Source organism: Macaca nemestrina, chromosome 13 (genome assembly GCF_043159975.1).
Source record: "Macaca nemestrina isolate mMacNem1 chromosome 13, mMacNem.hap1, whole genome shotgun sequence".
NCBI classification, from domain to species: Eukaryota; Metazoa; Chordata; class Mammalia; order Primates; family Cercopithecidae; genus Macaca; species Macaca nemestrina.
Window position 1 is genome coordinate 8174723 of NC_092137.1, and position 19537 is coordinate 8194259.

At 44.2% G+C, this 19537-nt stretch overlaps 1 long non-coding RNA gene across 1 annotated transcript; it reads right to left on the bottom strand.

The window, feature by feature from the left end:
- Positions 1–2771: 2771 nt before the first annotated feature.
- Positions 2772–18613, bottom strand: LOC105486532 (uncharacterized). The gene is made up of 2 exons (XR_011612205.1): positions 17646–18613; positions 2772–3171 (listed from the first exon to the last, which is right to left on the bottom strand). It is a non-coding gene; the product is annotated as an uncharacterized lncRNA (long non-coding RNA).
- Positions 18614–19537: the final 924 nt, after the last annotated feature.

The window sequence follows — 19537 nt, forward strand, 5'->3', positions numbered from 1 at the left end:
AATAAAAGAAACAGAAACATTAATAATTGAAATATCCATCAATAATGGAATTAAAAAATTATGGTATATTCCTAAATGAGGTAGAAAGCAACTAATAAAAATAATGATATAAATCTGTGTTCATGGATATGGAACAAGCGTAACTGTGCTAATTAGATTAATGCACAAAATTTCAGTGATTTAAGAAGATAGAAATTTATTTTCCACTCATACAAACTCAATAGGAGGAGGGCAGGAGTGGGCGCTTCCCTCCGCATGGCCCTGTGGGCCCCAGCTTTCCAGAGGCCCGTCACCCTCACCGGATGGCTCTTGGGACTCCCAGAATGGATATCCACCCAGCAAAAAGGAGAAAGGAGAGGAAAGGAGAGGGTGATGGGGGCGATTGTTATGTAGTGGGCCTAGAAGTAACATGCACCATCTTGACCCACAATTCGTCAATCAGAACTCAGTCCCCAGGACCCAGCTAGACACAAGATGCTGAGAAAACAGCCCCTAGCTTGGCAGGCTGCTTCTCTGCTGTGGCTCCACCTTATTTGAAAGGGAGGGGAGGGATTGAATTACAGTGGAAGGGAAAGCATCTCTGCCCCAGCAGAACGTATCATCAACTGAAAGGGCATGACTAAGAGAACTGCATCTGCTATGGAGCCATTCTGGGAAAGTCTGGGACAGGCACACACACATATCCAAAGCCTCTGTCATGTCGGCGGGGGGGCTTAGATCGTGAACCTGCCTCGTGAGAACTGCCTTGTTATCCAAATCTACTTGGTTCCAGGTTGGGAAAGAAAGGGAGGGACACCCGCCATAGTTCAAAAATAATCTGCATCGATAAGGTTTCTGAATGTGCTTAGCATGGGTTTGGATGTGTGTGAGTGTGAGTGCAGACAGAAAATCTAGAATAATGATCACTGTGTGCTTAACAGTAGTTATACCTGTGAAATAAGATTTAGGGTTGGTTTTTACTTCTTTCTTTTACGTTTTCATATCCAAAAAAATGTCCTCACATTTAAGACAGTGATTTGATATTCGGGGGGAAAGTCATAACACTGTATTTATTTGAGGTGGGGGCGAGGAGTATAGTCTTTATGCTTAAACATCCTAGGGCGGGGGTTCCCGCCTCCGGGGCTGCAGACTGGTCCTGGTCCGTGGCCTGTTAGGAACCAGGCCGCACTGCAGGAGGTGAGCACCCATGAGCTGAGCCAGCCTGGCCACCCGAGCTCCGCCTCCTGTCACATCAGCAGCAGCATTACATTCTCACAGGAGCGCAAGACCAGTTGTAAACTGCGCATGCGAGGACCTAGGTTGTGTGCTGTTTGTGAAAATCTAATGATAAATGTAAATGCACGTGAAATATCCTCAAACCATCCCCCGAACCCCGATGCATGGAAAAATAGCCTTCCACAAAATCAGTTTCTGGTGTGAAGAAGGTTGGGGACCACTGCCCTGGGGGACTATGGGATGTCTTTGATGAGGGCAGATCCTCACACTTACTCAAGGTTTTTAAGCAGGGGGTTGAGGGGATGGAAGGATTTTTTTTTTTTTTTTTTTTTTTTTTTTTTTTTTTTTTTTTTAAGGAGTCTCACTCTTGTTGCCCAGCTAGAGTACAATGGTGCAATCTCAGCTCACCTCAACCTCCGCCTCCCAGGTTCAAGTGATTCTCCTACCTCAGCCTCCCGAATAGTCGGGATTACAGGCATGTGCCATCACTCCTGGCTAATTTTGTATTTTTAGTGGAGACGGGGTTTCTCCATGTTGGTCAGGCTGATCGCAAACTCCTGACCTCAGGTGATCTGTCCGCCTCGGCCTCCCAAAAGTGCTGATATTCCAGGCGTGAGCCACCATGCCCAGCTGGATGGATGTGTTTTAAAATGTCACCGGGCTTCAGTGGGAAGGAAGAATCAGAGCCGCCTGGCATTGTGTGCTCCATATAGAATACTTGCAAGCTTAAGCTGCACACGAGAAACTAGGCAGCCTGGGTTAGCCTGTCAACATTAAAGGGACAGGGAAAGGAAAGGGACCCTCAGAGGAAACCAAGAAAGACTAGGGAGATGAAGAGAAAGCCTGAAGAACAGGGTGGCATGGAGGCCAAGGAGATCAATTTTTTTCGGCAAAGAGGAAAGTCTGACAAAGCCAAATGTTGTAGAAAAGTCAAATGAAATAAATACAGACATATTTCTTTGAGTTTGCAAAAAGAATAAGTTTTTCTTATGGCCTGGTGCAAGCAGTCCCACAGCAGGGAAGGGAGGAAGGCTCCCAGAAGCCACTGCCACCAGGCATGGAAGGTAGTGGAGGTGGAAACACCAGGTGAGCTATGAAGGCGGGAGAGTTACAGGACAGGAGCCGAAGGCGAAAGGGGAATAAACGGAGTATTTGTTTCTTTGATTGTTTTTTTGTTGCTGTTTTGGGGGCTTTGTTTTTCTGTTTTCGTGTTTTGGAGACTGGGTCTCATTCTATCGCCTAAGCTGAAGTACAGTGGTACGATCATAGCTCTCTGCGACCTCAAATTCCTGGCCTCAAGTGATCCTCTTGCCTCAGCCTCCTGAGTAGCTGGAATGGCAGCACCATGCGCAGCTCTTCCTTTTTTTTATTTTTTTCTTTCTTTTTTATTTATGATGATGAAGGGTTAGACAAGCTTCAATACCAATAGAAGGAGAGGTTGAAGAGAGAATACCTTTCCTTGGTAAGTGGGGAGAGATGGTATAAAACCAGAAGAATGACCGCTCTTACACATAATGGGAAAGGAGGAAAAATAACGATGCTTATTACAATAAATGTGAGAGTTTGTTATCAATTCATTGAGGAGACTGCATCACTCAGAGTAGACTAAGTGTTTTAACAATGACCCCTCAATGTCACTGGCTTCTCTTAAGAGTCTTTCTGCTGTTGTTTTCTTGGCTGTCATCAGACTGGAGGTGGTGGACATCACAGCGCTCCATCCAGGGTTCCAGGACCCTTTTATCTAGAGCTAGAGCTCCACAAGCCTCTGGGGACCCCAGAACTCTTCCTTGGATCTGCTAAATCCAGTTCAATAACACTTGAAGATGGCGTTCATAACTTCTGCCAACAATTGCACTGGTCAAAACCCAGTCATTTGCTGCAAGAGTACTAGGAATGTTTTCTAGCTGTGGACCCAGGAAGAGAGGGTGCATAGATGTTGGTGAGCATTTGCTTTCTCTGTTAAAGAGAAAAAGAATTTTGTTATTGTTATTTCTGCTTCTGTATTGATTTTGTTAACAGTTGGACATAGATTAGCTTCATGACCTGAACGGTAGGCCCGCAGTAAATCTTTGAGGAAGGAGAAAAGAAGGAGGGATAGAACAATTGAGGAAGAGAGAGAAGGCTGTTTTTATAGACCTGAGGCTGGTTTTTTACACAGGTATAGAAAACGCCTGCTTAATTGGTGTGATTTGAGAAGGCATCTTTTTATAAATTTCTGTAACAAAATGAAAACACAGTTATAGCAGTTACCATCTCCACTCTGAAAAATGAAGTCAGCTGATCGAAAATTGAAGCCTATCAGAAAGATGCCTTAATTATAGGTCACTAAGAAGGTACCAGAAGCCAGAAGGACATCTGATCTACCTCATACACACACAAATAAGCACTGATGTTGAGAGTTACAGCTTTTGCACCCTTTGGGGTCCCATTTAGCTTTTTGCTTTACTTTCCATTCACTCACTCACTCACTCATTCATTCATCATTCATGCCTTGATGGCATCTCAGAATCAAATATTACTAGTGTTCTAGCATTCCACATAAAGGTATAGGTTTTGGCCAAAGAGTGTCTGGTGAGTACATTTCCATCTAGGGTAACAAAGCTGGTTTACTTATGATAATAGAGCAACTTGTTCCTCACCCTAAATTATGCAGCAATATGTGGATGAGTCTACAAGGCTCAATATCTTACCAAAAATTTGCAATGTCAGTCTGAACTGGTATTTACAAATGAAGAGATGTTATTACTGGAGCAATTTGGTTAAATGAATATTGTGCCAAATTATCTCAAATTTATAAGATAACACTTAAAACAACTTTATGGAAAATCACTTCCAAAATTATACCCTTATGAAGTACACACATTAATAACACACCACAAGGACACATAAATTATATAAGAGTCATATCCCTTTGCAGTTGCATACATTGAATAATGTGATGTTTTTACAAGAGCAAAAGGTGTACTATATTATTAAAACACACTGGCATTTTAAAATGTTACATTAAAATCACCATAGACAACTAGAAGATACAGAGGCACTAAAGACATAGTGTTTTGAGCAAGATGAGATTTGTTCCCCCTTTAAAGGCGAAAATAAAAATACAAGACCACATGTATGAAGAGAATGAGATGAGCTCCAAATAGGAACTAAGAAGAGAAAGTCCCACCTGTAGCTATTTTGTAAAGTTTGCTACACTGAAATGAATCAAATCATCAAAAGTATGAAGAATTCAGTTATTTAGCAATAACAAAGAAACACCTCTTTCCATGAACTCCTAGGAACTGTAGCGACTATGCCAATGGGAGAAATGAGAACCACTCATAAGGCTAAAAATGAGTCAACACCCCACATGCTCAGAGAGCCCAGCCATGTGGAATGGCCCACAGTTCCATCCATGCACCACGCTGTTGTGTACATGTTCCCATATCCTACTTCTGTGGATTACAATTCTTCTGCTGCAAATACCTTTCCTTCTTGTCTCTCATTCTCTCCTTCTTTGGATCCTCTGGTGAGTCCAACTTCATCTTTCAAGATTTGCCTTTGGAGTCAAACCACTATGAAGCCTTTCTTGACCCAAGTCAGGGAATTACTACTTCTCCATTTGGCTCCTCCTGCGTCCCCTTCAGGATACTTGTTGGTCCTGCATTATCTCTTCACTAGGCTGTAGCTGTCTTCATCTTCACTGTGAACCTAAGCCTCAGCATTACTACTGTATCAGTCTGTTCTCATGCTGCTAATAAAGACATACTGGAGACTGAGTAATTTATAAAGGAAAGAAGTTTAATGGATTCACGGTTCCACATGGCAGGGGAGGCCTCACAATCGTGGCAGGAGATGAAGGAAGAGCAAAGGTTTGTCCTACATGGCACCAGGCAAGGGAACTCCACTTTATAAAACCATCAGATCTCATGAGACTTATTCACTATCAAGAGAAGGGCACAGGAAAGACCAACCCCTATGATTCAAAAACCTCCTATCGGGTCCCTCCCATGACACATGGGAATTGTGGGAACTACAATTCAAGGTGAGATTTAGGTAGGAACCCGGCCAAACCATATCAACTACTAACACAGATGGGTGCGTATTTGTTGAACAGTGAAAGGAGGAACAAGTTGTTGTATTGTCATAAGTAAGCCAGTTTTGTTTCCCTAGATTGAGATACACTAACCACACACTTTGGCCATAACCTTTGCATGGAATATTACATTAATAATGTTTGATTCTGGGAAGCCATCAAGGTAGGAGCCTGTATCAAAATGAATAATGATTTGGCAGTAAGGTAACCTAGAACTGTGTGGTGGTTTGGCCATTTGGTAGTTGTTTTGTGGCTTTGGACAAGATTTTGTACTGCAATAATCCTTAGTATCCTCATTGATAATATGAGGCTCATGGAATGGGATTGGATGACAAAGGCTCCTTGGAGTATAAAATCCATTATTCCTGATCAACGTTAGTACTTAATTATATATTATTGTATCTTTTCTATGTCTAAAATCTATATATGCTAGCTCTTCAAATGTATTGCAAAGTCATCTAAGACATGGTATAGACCATCTATTCAATCATTTTGCAAAGCATTTAGACAGGCTTCTATATTAAGGGCTATGACTGTAGAGCCCAGAGGCCTGTGTTCAGTCCTGGCTCCATCATTTACAGTTTTTACGTCCTTGGGAAATTTTCTTCTGTGTCTGGTGCTTTGAGTATGTTGTGCAACCTCTCTGAACCAAAATTTCAGTTTCTCCACCTGTAAAGAGGAATGACAATGCCGTACTTCAAAAAAGTGTGTTGTTAAGAAGCCAGTGAGGGTTTTTTTCAGATGTGCCAGTCTCACACACTGCAAGAAATGCAGCCAACAGCCAAGCATGCAAGTGCTGAGGAAGGAGAGACCATGAGGAAAATTTTACTCTTTCCTTCTAAACCCAGCTTACCATAGACATCACAAGGAACATTCTTTGCATAGCTGATAATCATGAATGAGGCATTTCTCTTTAGCTCCATCATGGTGCAGTAGAAGCAATAGAAAAAAACTTTTTTTGAATTAAGTTGAGACTACACTCCCACTTTATTGAAAAATATATAGCTCAAATGGAATAGGCAGACACAGGCCTAATACCAAGTGATGCACTTTATTCAGTCATGACAAAATCATGTCATGGATTTCTACATAATCGCAAAGCCACCTAGAGGCAGAAAATGCAAGCCACTGTTGAGTAGGATTCTGAGAACAAAATGGTGAGCAGATCGAGAGGCTGGCTGAACTCCCAAAGGCCTTCGAGTCAGGCTGGGGACAGGATCAATGGCCTCGGTGGTGAGGAACGATGGCATCAATGTGCTACTTATCTCTGTGATTCTGAGTGTAAATGCCCTGGTCCCTGGAGTCCATAGGCGTGACAGATGATAACTAATGGGCCACCTTCTCTCCCTGGCCCAGGCTGTGCTGATGCCTAGCCAGTATCTTTAAGCAATAAGTGAAGTTTGGAGATGAAACAAACTCCACTAAGCTGTGCCCATTACTGACTACATCATGACATGTCATGGTTAGGGGGCAGAACATCAGAAGCTACCTTCTATGACTAAACTTCAATGTGATATAGAATTTTTCATTGACAGATTTCTACCCCTCCTTGAACTCAGCCACGCTTCTTGTATTTGACAGACATTGTCTCATTGCAACTCTGCCAGGAGGAGAAACACAACCCTATCTAAGGGCTTAAATCTACGGTGACCAGCAGGTTTCACTTGCTCTTCCTTGGTCTCGTCTCTTAAGTCTACCCCTCTGTTCCTATGCCCAGCAAGGCAGGAAGTAGGGTGAGGGCACTTAAGGAATAAAATAAAACCAAGGGTACCCCCTCCAAGAAACAAATACAGGTCTTCAGAAGGGTCAGTGCTGGCCAACTGTCAATCAGCCAGTGAAAATAACTGAGTTTCACCACCAGCAAGCTGCTAAGAAGACAGCATAGCCATATAAATTATTAAGCTTGTGCTACAAAGAAGACAGCCCTGGATTGTTGTGTTTCAATACACATCTGCCCTTACCACCAGGTGAAAACTGTCTTTCACTCGGATCTGAAATTGCCTCTGCCAATATGTTCACCATTCAATCCTGGGAGCACCAGGCAGTGTATTACAAAGGAGAGCTTTAATTTAGCACCCCAAAATATGTGTGTTTAAAATAATCAGACCTCGACTTTCTAGTTGCTTCTAACCATTGCATACTTTCAAGTGAAACGCTTTTAATAGGCAGGAGTGGAGTCAGGTATCAAGCTAGCAAATGTTTACTAAGAAGCCACTTTTCATCTTGCCCTGTAAGATGAAAGATGGCTCTTTAAGATCAGGCAAGAATTTTAAGACAGAACTCCTGCCCTGAGATTATAATCTGAAAAAGCAACACCAAAACAAACTACAAGAGAACAAACAACTTGGCTTCATATATACTTGACGCTCAGTTGTGTGGTCAAATTATGAAAACAAAGTGGGGAAAAATGAATAAGGTTTGAATAGACTTGTGGCTACTGGATAAGTTGGTATTTCAGCTGAAGATGGACAGAAGGTTCCCTTCTTAATGTGAGACACATCCATTCTTACTTAGAAAGTTTTTCTGAGCACCAGATAGCCCTCTGTACTGGGAAGCAGAAGGAAAGTGACAGCTACCCACACCTGGCCATGCTCCAGCAGACCACAGACACCCCACAAAATTCTGAGAGGGACCTCAAGGTTCTACTGCAGTGGAAGGGAACAAGTGCTTCTTGAATGTTGATGCAAAAAAACAAAGTTACTCTAAAAGTTTGCAAAACCCCACCTAATTCTTTCACTATTTGACATAGGGATGCTATGGTGGTAATGCCATAGGAATACTGAGAAGTCGCACATGAATGCAACAATTATTCCAGTTTGGTGAACAGTCATATGAAGTTGCAAAACTAGGTAATACATTTAGCTTTCTGTGCAGATTAAGGGGGCCTGACAGCCAAATTTCACATGTGCTTGAGAAAAAAAAATTCCCCATCCATGGTCCCTGTTGCTAAGCGAGGGCTGTCTTGGATGTTCAGTATTGAGGCAATGTTGAAGGCAACCACCATCAGGGCCCTGAAGGAAGAGCCTCAAGGTTAACGATGCTCTTAACTGGGACATTCTCTGTTTTCAGACCAGTGCAGAGTGCTTCAGTGCTGTTTTTGAAACACGATTCTATCCCACAAACCCATACTGAGCATCTATTGTGTGCCAGGCACTCTGCAAGACACAGGAATCTAGAAATAAATACACTCTATTTCCTGAGAACCTAGTCTGGCAAGAGAAAAATAAGCCATAAGTGTAAGCATGTGACAAGTATTGTAAGAGAACTGTAGAAATGAGATGAAATGCTTCAAAGAACCACATTTTCATGGTGTCATGCAATCCTGCTCTGAGAGATGATCTGGGTTTTTCCTGGCACATTGTAAGAAACCATGAGCTGTGCTATGCTTTCCTCCCCATTCCCAGCCTCTCTCTTCCCCTAAAGTCCTCCAGGCATATCAGGTACCAGTGGCATGCCCCACTCACGCCAGTGGTTGGGGCAGGAAGGCGTTTTCTCTGTTATCCTGGGTCAGCCTCAATTTTGGGCAGGTCCTGTGTCCTGTGTCCCTAGTCTCAGGGATGGAACCTCTCAGTAATCATCCCCTCCACAGAATAAGGGCATGTCTAATTTTCTAAGACCTGGGTCTTAGAAAGTGCAGGTATAAGGCAGAACCAAACTACAAAATTATTAAGTTACATGAAAATGTTTGCCCACGATTTTCTCCTTCATCAAAATATCATTAAATATTTGTATACAATGTAGAGTTTTTAATGTGATATGAGCTATAATCATCAATTTTTATAATCCACAAACTCATTTATTGTATTCGGTACCATGATCATCCTTTTAAGAGCAAATAAATCGAGATGCAGAATAAGAGACTATCAAAGCCACATGGCTAAGAACTATCAAAATGAAATAATTAACCTTGGACCTTAGACTTCAAGTGTAGCATTTTTCTCTTTACAATATATAATTAGTTCCATCATAACTGCAATTCTACAATTTTCTATGATCCAATTATATAAATAATTACATTAAATGTAAATGGTCTAAGTTCATGAGTAAAAGATGGAGACTGTCAGATTGGATATAACAAAAGATAGGGGAAAAGAAAAAAAAAACAACTATCTGCATTTAATGTTGGATTTAAAAGGTGAGGGTCTTGTGGCTACCACTTAGGATGCAGAAAGCTGGAAAGAGCACTGCTCCTCTCCTCAGTATAACCAGAAAGGTAGAAAACCTGCAAGTTTACAACACTTCTAGAACTCATTAGAGACCTGAGGTCTCAGTACAATCAATTAATCAAAAATATAAGGAAAGCCAGGCAACTAGAAGTGAGAGTGGACGTACTTGCTTCCTGGAGTGGAGACCAATGCCAGACAGGCCAATAAGAAGAATTCAGTGATCATTGAGAACTAAGTGGGGGCTAACATGAGGCTAGAATCCTGGGACCACAAGCTCAGAGGTCAAGTCCCACTTGCTTCTCCATGAAACTCTCCGGGTACTCACAAGAAAGCTGGGGGAACAGCAAGAAGCTGAGGAAGCCACCTTGGCAGCTCCTGAGAGGGAAGCAGCGGCAGAAGAGGCACGGAGCCCCACCCAGATTTTTCTCCCCTATCTCCTTCATGGAATAAAAGGCGGAGGCCACTGGCAGAAAGACACAAACCTGATTGGCCAGGTGAAAATTCACTGCAGCTAGAGAAAGGAACAGAAAACAAACAAAAACAAACCTGCTCTTACTGCAAGGAGGTGAAAGATAAAACCCAGGTCTTAGAAAATTAGACATGCCCTTCTTCTGCGGAGGGGATGATTACTGAGAGGTTCCATCCCTGAGACTAGGGACACAGGACACAGGACCTGCCCAAAATTGAGGCTGACCCAGGATAACAGAAAAAACACCTTCCTACCCCCACCACTGGCGTGAGTGGGGCATGCCACTGGTACCTGATATGCCTGGAGGACTTTAGGGGAAGAGAGAGGCTGGGAATGGAGAGGAAAGCATAGCACAGCTCATGGTTTCTTACAATGTGCCAGGAAAAACCCAGATCATCTCTCAGAGCAGGATTGCATGACACCATCAGGAAGAGGGCAGAATGTAAGCCTGGAGAGACAGAGGGGCCATGGGGTGGGGCGACAATGAGCACGGACTCCAGCAGCAGGGCGTGAAGAGGCAGACAGCAGGTTCCCCGGGGAAGAGAGCCCTGGGGAAGCATAGGCACCTAAGTGAGTTCTTCAAGTTAGTGCCTGAGATGCGTCTTCTTGCGAGGAAACACAGGCTCCTAGATTTATCCAATAAACCATATATTTGTTGGATTGAAAATCAGGATCTGAGAATGATTTGTGATGTTATTGATGGGAGACATGTAATAAAGTTATATGGATTAAGTTACAGTTAGTGGATTTAGCAAAAAGGTGTATCTGCTCTATAGGTTGACTGGAAATTGGATCCCTCCTTGTGACTAGATTTCCTGTTGGCCCTCATCCCATCAGCCCCTGAGCTCATGGCCGGACACATGTGTTACCCTAGGCTTGGTGCTGCCAGGACACGGGTGAAGCAGAGCCATGCCCTGGGACGGGCGCTGGGCCTCAGTTCCACCACTGTTTTTCTTTACTGGGTTGAATGGTACTATGGTCTGATGTTGGCATGTCCCCAAAATGCATGTTGAAATCCTAACTCCAAGAGTGATGGCATTAAGAGGTGAGGACTTTGGGGGCATCAGATCCTGAAGACGGAACCCCACGAATGGGATTTATGCCCTTATAAAATAAGCCCAACGGAGCGCATTTGCCACTATCACTGCGGGGATGCAGTGAGAAGGTGCCATCCATGAACCACAAAGTGGATCCTCAGAACACACCACCAGTGCCTTGGTCTGAGATTTCCTGGCCTCCAGGACTGTGAGAAATAAATTTCTGTTATTCATAAGTTCCCCAATCTATAGTGTTGTTTATAAGTTCCCCAGTCTATGGCATTTTTGTAATAGCCAAAAGGGACTAAGACACACAGGAGTCCCTCCTGAGGCTCAGGGGGTCTTCCTGGGACCCTGCCTTTTTCCATGGCTCAGCCCCACACCTCCACCCACCCCTGCTGGCAACTCTGGCCCTACTCTTTTTTCATCTTAGATTCCTTCATCCCATGACAATTGGGATGGAGAAATCCACCTGGTTCTCTGTCCTTGCTACAGTGGAAATCAGGCCCACAGGATCCTCACACCCCACTCACCTCAGAGGCACAGGCCGGGCAGGGGAAGCAGAAGAGGGAGAGCTCTCAGCACCCCTCAGACCTGGCTGTGCTCCCCTTCCTCCTTCTCCTTTCCCCTCTGCGCTGAGAGCCTCAGGCCAGCTCCCCTTCCCAAAGCTCCTCCACTCAGCCCATGGGGCACCCCATGCATGCTGAAGACACCCTGAAACCAGCATCATTCTGGGGTCCCCTCAGATCCCTCCCACCCCACACCCCCAGTGGAAATCTAGAGCTCCAGGGACCCTGCGGTCAGGTTGACGCCCACATCTGTGGGTCCTGCCCCATGGAGGAGCAGCTCCCTGGGTGTTTCCGCACACTTTGAGCACCACTTTCTCTCCACCTGGACCTGGGTGTCTTCACCTGAAAGGCGAGGGAGTGGATGGTTGACACACTGTCTGAGCTCCACACTCTGAGGCTCACTTCAATCTGGCATCTGCCCCATCTTCATACCAAACCAACTTTTACAAAGGCCATCAATTACCTCCGTGTTGCTAAATCCAGTGGACATATTTCAATCCTCTTCTAATTTGAGCTCTCAGCAGCATTTAAAACTGCTCGCTCCCTCCTTCTTAAAATAACCCATTCCCATGGCTTTCGGATGAAACCCGGCCTTCCCTCCCATCTCTACAGGCCCAGTCTCCCTGATACGGCCATGGCGCTTGGACAGGAGTGTTCATTTTCTAGCCTCTTTTTAGTTTCTATGCTCTCCCTGGATCATTTTGTCCAGACCTTTGCCTTTCATACCCAGATATCATCAAATGCTCGTCACATCATAGCTCCAACTTGGGTCTCTCTTCTGAATTTGCAAAGCCAGTTTCCTCCTGAAGAAATTTAGTGGGATGTTTTAAAAGTATCTCAAATCCATCACATCAGATGCCAGCTTCATAAATCCTTTCCCTGCAAACCTGGTCCACTCCCAATGTTTCTCATGTCATCGAAGCATTACCAATCATCCTTTGACATAAGACAAACCTAGAAGTGATCTTCCATACCCTCCTTTTCCTCAACTTTCATACTCAACATCTCATAGAATCCTACTGATGCAACCTCATAAATATCTTTAAAAACCACCACCTCTGCCCTCTCCATCACGCACCCCAGGCTTAGCCACCAGCCTCTGTGTTGTGGACCTGAGCAACGATCCTCCAGCATGTCCACATAGACCCCTTCTCCTCCCAAAACAGGCCACCCAAGTCTGCCACCAGAAGTCCACATCTTGCCACCCTGGCTCACTGCTCTTACAATGAAGCCGACATGTCTATAGGCTCTACATGATCTGGGCCCCCAACTGCCCAGCCTCATCTTGCAAGAGACCACCCTGGCTCTCCCCGATTCCAAGCATGCTGTCACTCTCAGTACCCAGGACTGTGTGACCTCTCCCATGGAGCACTGCTCATGCTCATTCTTCAGACAGAAATGCCTCTTCTTCTTCCTCTTCACCTGTATAATCCCACCCTTCACATCTGGGCTCCAGAAGTTACTTAGGGGACAATGCCTCTGTTGAGTACCTGGTTAGTAGCACTCAAAAAGCTCTGTTCTCGTTCACGATGTCTTCATTTTGCAATTCTCCATTCGTTGCTTGTTATTTAATTAAGCACATTCTCCCTTACTAAAGTTCTGTCAGGGCAGGGACTATGTCTGAAGTTGCTCACATATCACAGTGCCTGGCACATTGGTAGATACTTAACAGAAACCCATCTGAATGAATGAATAATGCTACATCAAAAATTAGATTTGATATCTTTACGTCAATCGGCATGGCATTGCAAAAGTAACAATGGGTTGGGAAGGAATCTATGTGGCGTCAAGCCTCACCTCTTTGGGTGTCTTGCTGTGTGGCTGTAGGTGAGTCCCTTCCACTGCCAGGTTCCTGGTCTATAACATAAATGTATTGTTCAGCTGATCCCTGAGGTTCTGTCCAGTTGGTGTTACAGGATTTCCTGATTTACCTTGGAATGGACATCAAGCATGTGGTGCTCAGTTGGGGAACCTGGACAGGAAGAGCCAGGACATTCCTAAGATGCTCCCGGTTGGAGTTTATAAAGCCCTGGGGTGTCATCTTTTTAGTCAACGCCACCCACAGGAACCTTGGTGCAATGTTGCAGGAGCTGAAATCCCAGTGTCTCATGGAGCTTTTCAATGTCATACGAAGGACCCCAGCATACGAGGCATGCCTGTCAATCTATCTCTTGGTTTCCAGTTAACCCCTTTGATTTCACTTACAGCCTAATCTCCGGAAAAACTGATGTTCACGTGAATCCAAGACAAGCAGTTTATTTACTGTATAACCACGGGTCAGTTTCCTTAATTACTAACGGAATCATTGATAAACTGGGTATAAAACCAGGATGTACAACTAAGCCAGTGCTGTCTAACAGAACTTTCCACGATAAGGGAAATGTGCATATCTGTGCTGTCCAAAATAAGAGCCCCTGGCCACATGTGGCTATTAGCACTTAAAATGTGGCGACTGGGACTGAGGAACTGAATTCTAATTGCATTTAATTTAAATTAAACTTAAATAGCCAAATGTGGCTAGTAGCTATGCTATTGGACAGTGCAGAATCTAAATGTAGTGAAGGATACATATGAAGTAGCTGGCACATAAGAGATCCACAGGAATTGTAGCTATCTCCTACCCCCAGCTCCATCGTCATGAAAGTGACTAATCTTCCTAGATCTGCCAATCCCCTGATCCCTGTTTAAGTTACTGCATTCAGGAAATCCAGCTTGTAAAAAGTAAGTCCCAATAATGTTATAGAAGAGAATCGTAAGTCCTGACTTCTGTGAGCCGCAGGCACAGCACACATTCATTCATTCTCCATGCATGTGTCCACTCAACAAACTCCCTCCAAGTGTGTTCTCTGTGGGGAACCAGGAGATGGTGAGGCGGCTCCTGTGCTTCCGAAGGAGGCGAGGGTGAGTCCTGAGCTGTAAGTGCCTGGTCTTAGTCCTATTTCCTTAAAGAGTTTCTCCCCTTTTCCCTGAGATTAGGCCCATTACCGAGTACCGAGTCCCTTTCTATGTTGATGCAAGTTAGGAGCAAAAAATGAGGTAAGAGTGATAGATCTCATTTATAGTCCATAAGTAAAATATATGAGGCCAGTTTTTTATATGTAATGTTTAACACTAGCAACACACACACATATATATTGTGATGGTTAATATGGAGTGTCAACTTGATTGAACTGAAGGATGCAAAGTATTGTTCTGGGGTGTGTCTGTGAGGGTGCTGCCAAAGGAGATGAACATTTGAGTCAGTGGACTGGGAGAGGCGGACCACCCATCCCTCAGTCTGGGTGGGCGCCGGCTAATCAGCTGCCATTGTGGCTAGAATAAAGCAGGCAGAGGGACGTGGAAGGACTAGACTGGCTGAGTCTTCCGGCCTCCATCTTTCTCCTGTGCTGGATGCTTTCTGCGGTGGAACATCAGACTCCAACTTCTTCAGCTTTTGGACTCTTGGGCCCACAGCAGTGATTTGCCAGGGGCTCTTGGGCCTTCGGCCAGACGGAAGGCTGCACTGTCAACTTCCCTACTTCTGAGGTTTTGGGACTTGAACTGGCTTCCTTGCTCCTCAGCTTGCAGACAGCATCTTGCGGGACTTCACCTTATGATTGTGAGTCAATTCTCCTTAATAAACTCCCTTTCATATATATATATATCCATTCAATTAGTCCTGACCCCCTAGAGAACCCTAACACACACACACACACACACACACACACACACACACACACACAAACTGACCAGCAGACCCCTACTATTCAACACTCTAAATGATCACCAACTGAAAATGAAAACCCATGTTAGGAGTGATATTTACCCTGCCCAACACTCCTTAATCCAATGGAAACTCTGGATCATATGAAAAGATGGGGTAAATTAAGCCTTGATGAAGCATAAATAATCAAGATCAGGCCATGACCAGATAGGAAGGAGATTCCAAAGAATAAAATTAATTTGTGAGGGAATATAACTATCTGTGGCTCACATTTATTTCAGCTACAGCATGTGGAATGTTTGTCTGGTATTTGTCAAATGGCAGAGTTCATTTTTTTTGACTGCCTCAATATGAATTTCCAACTAACCTAGTTAACCTCGAATTTCAAAGATTAGAGAAATGAGAATTATAAAAGCAGGAAACTAAAGCCAATAACAGTAATTGTGCTTTGCAACATAAACAAAAAAAGTCCAATTTTGGCCTCTGAAAACACACCCCACCCAATGTCATTAGTCATTAAAGCATAGACAAGGTCAAGCTCACACTATAAGCCTTTTTTTTACTTTTATCTCTACCTCCCCTTGCCCCCTCCCACATATATATTATATATATACACCTTTATAGTTATATAACAATTTGTTTAGGTGATTTTAAGCTCAAATGATTATTTTGAAGATGTTTGAAGGGAGAAGAACAGCATAACCTCACAACTTTCAGGGCAGGTCTGCAGACGGCTGAGGACTTGAATCTAGTTGGAGTGGGAGAGAAACAGATAGCTGGGGATGGTTGGTGAGGACAAGAAGATCCGTTTGATTGGGCACCAGTTGATTAGATCCACTTCCTGTTCTCCATCCCCTACTTCCTGTCACAGTGCAGGCAGAACCAGTGGTGGACTGGACGTATGCTCTGAGTGCAAACCTCCCCTGCTGGAGTCCACTCTGAGTGGGAGCATATAAGGCCCAGGAGAGCTGCGAGTTCCAAGCAGATGCCACTGACACCCTGGATATCTCTGAGGCGGAGGAAGATGGAGGAACCCCAGGCTGAGGAGGGCCGAACACCAAGAGCACCTCCATGGCCCCTTAGCCAGAACCTGCTTCTCCACTTGGAAGATGTATTCCCACACAAAGACGTGTTGAGCTGCGTGGAAGGAGAGAAGTGTCTCTGCTCACTCGTTTGGTGTTGTAGAGATACAGGGACAGGGTCCCTGCACAAGGTCCCATGCCATAAGCATGGGAAGAGAAAGGAGTGGCTGCTCAGTCACCTTTGTGTGTGAAATTTCCAGACTGAGGCTGTGCTATGCCTGGATGGGGCGCCTGGATAACAAATTCGCATAAGCAGCTGAAGCACCATGTCCCCACAAGAATCCTACACAATAGCGAAACGGAGCCCAAGAACCAAGCATTCCAGAGCTTCCTTTGGAGCCTGTCAAGCTGGAGGCTAACAGCAGCCCCTGGGCTCCCACAAGGCCTCACTTAAGGAGGTGTGTGCACAACACACACACATATGCACACAGCTGCAGCCTGATTTACACACATACAAACACATCTAATTTCTAGAGTTTTGGTGCTCAAAGTGATCAGCCCAATGTTGCCTCTAGAGTCTCATTGCAACGCTCTGGCTGAAGCCCAGGGCCTATGAGGACACCCCTCCAGTGCATAAATCCATGAACATACAGCCTTGAACCTCTATTCCTGTAACTTCTGAAAGTAGAGAATTCCTTATTGTAAAGTGCAGGGTAATTTCCAAACTGATTCTGGGTCAAAGACATTAGGCTATACTCTTCTCTCAATGCATTAAAACTTTCCTTTCTTCCTTCACCCATCTCTTCTTTCAGTAAACCACCTCTGCACATCCTACCCTATTCTAGGCACTGAGAAAAAATACAAATAAGTGAGGCTCAGAGGCTTCCCTTGGGAACCATTCATCCAAAGGGAATGATATAATCAGTAAATTGGTAATAAAGTATGTTAAGATTTACAATAAAATCAAGCCCAGCTCAAGAGGAATTAAGCTGAGAAAAAACATTCAGCTCATGACTGTTAGAGAAGACGTCAAAAAGATAATGATTTTTAATCTAGATTTTGAGCTAAAGAAAGTGCCACAGAACAAGAGGTGGCAGGACCTCCCAGTCATGGTGAAATGTTGGTTCCTGACCACTGTGATCTTGACCAACGTCCACACAACAGTGCCCAACAAACATGTGTATTTATATATACACACGTATATATATAAACACACACACAAACGAACACACAAACTCAACCACAAGCATGCATACCTAGAGTTATTTCTATATACATGCATATCTAAGAGGTTGAAAAACATCAGTTCACACATATATCTCTGGTTTCAACCCAACACAAAAGAGTTCATTTTGGTTTCCTCTCTTCTGGATTAGTAACCCTTACTTTTACAGTGAGAAACCTGCCGTCCATCATCCTGAGGCTGTTTGTTTGTTTCATCAACCACCCTGTAGTAGCCAGCCACACACCATGGCCTGAGCCTCTGTGCATACCCTCCTCAGCCTGCTTGGGCTCTGATACCTGTGAGGTCACAGTGATAGCCAATTTTATGAGTCACCTTGACTGGGCTAAGTGATACCCAGGTAGCTGGTAAAACATTGTTCCTGGGTGTGTCTGGGAAGGAGATTCTGGAAGAGATTAGCATTTGAATCAGTGGACTGAGTAAAGAAGATCTGTCATCACCAATGTGGGAGGGAAAAGAAAATGTAGGCAGGTGGCACATTAGTGACCACCCTCCAGAGCCCAGTGCCTTTGAATACTCAGCAGCTCCAAGGCTGAGACCCTGACAAACTGTGAAGATGGATCTGGCATCCCAAGGCTCACCTGACAGGGAGGGGCAGGTAATATGGTTTGGCTCTGTGTCCCCACCCAAATCTTATGTCAAATTGTAATCCTCATGTGTTGAAGGAAGGTCCTGGTGGGAAGTCATTGAATCATAGAAGCGGATTTCTCCCTTGCTGTTCTCTTGATAGAGTGCTCATGAGATCTGCTTGTTGGAAAGTGTGTAGCACCTCCTCCTTCGCTCTCTTCCTCCTGCTCTGCCATGGTAAGACATGCTTGCTTGCTCTTCACCTTCTGCCATGATTGTAAGTTTCCTGAGAACTCCCAGTCAGGCTTGCTGTTAAGCCTGTGGAACTGTGAGCCAACTAAACCTCTTTTCTTTATAAATTTCCCAGTCTCAGGTAGTTCTTTATAGCAGTGTGAGAATGAACAAATACAGCAGGGCAGGAAGATGACCCCTCACCTCCTCTCCCTGGTCCTCCTTCACGTCCCTGAGGATGGATTCCACAAGGGGAATGTATTATTGTCACTTAAGAATTTCACATAAGTAAGTCTGTTCATTGACAAAGTTAAAAAAAAAAAAAAGCTGGTCTTTCTAAAGCCGTTAATTTCAACTTGAACATCTTGTTATCAGTTTTATAAACCTTCTATATATTACATCACTTTCAAGAGAGACTTTGATTAATGTTTAGTCCTAATCATATTTTCTTAAACATTTTCAAATGTATTTATAATTTTAATATCATTTTTAATAGGATTTCAATTGGGAAAATTTAGTTATTTCAATTATTCTGACAAAGACTAATAATTCTAATACTGAATGCAAACTTGGTAAAATTTCCATGTCTTTTTCAATTTTAGAATCACACATTCCTTTTCTCTTTCCTTCTCTTCCTGAATAATTCAGTACTAAAGTCATGTGGTGGCACAAATGAGGCAGGGGTCTGCACTGGGACAAGGTGGGACAGGGGCTTTAGGGCAGGGTGTGAAGCCAAGCTGGTAATGCGGGTATCTGTGTATGGTGAGGGGGTGCAGGAGGGGTCCCAGTACAGGATGTGAGACCCCTGTGGGAGGGTTAGGACAGTGACTCTGTGCAAAGGTGGCCTGGCATGGGGGCTCAGGGATGCGGGTGGTGGTGAGAAGGACACCCACACAGGAGCAAGGCAGTGTGGTCTGTAGTGTTGGAGCTAGAATGAATGATGAGGGGTCTCTGTGGAGAGGTAACTATATTAGTCAGATTTCTTCAAAGAAATAGAGGATATACGGGGATAAATAGAAAGAGATTTCTCATGAGGAATTGACCCACATGATTATGGAGGCTGAGAAGTCCCAAGATCTACCTCCTGCAAGTTGGAGTCTCAGGAAGGTCATTGGTGGAGTTTCAGTCCAATCCTGAAACCCTGAGAACCAGGGGAGCCCATGATGTGAGTCAGGGTTTAAGTACAAAGGCCCAGCAACCAGGAGCTCTGATGTCTGAGGGCAGAAGAAGACAGATG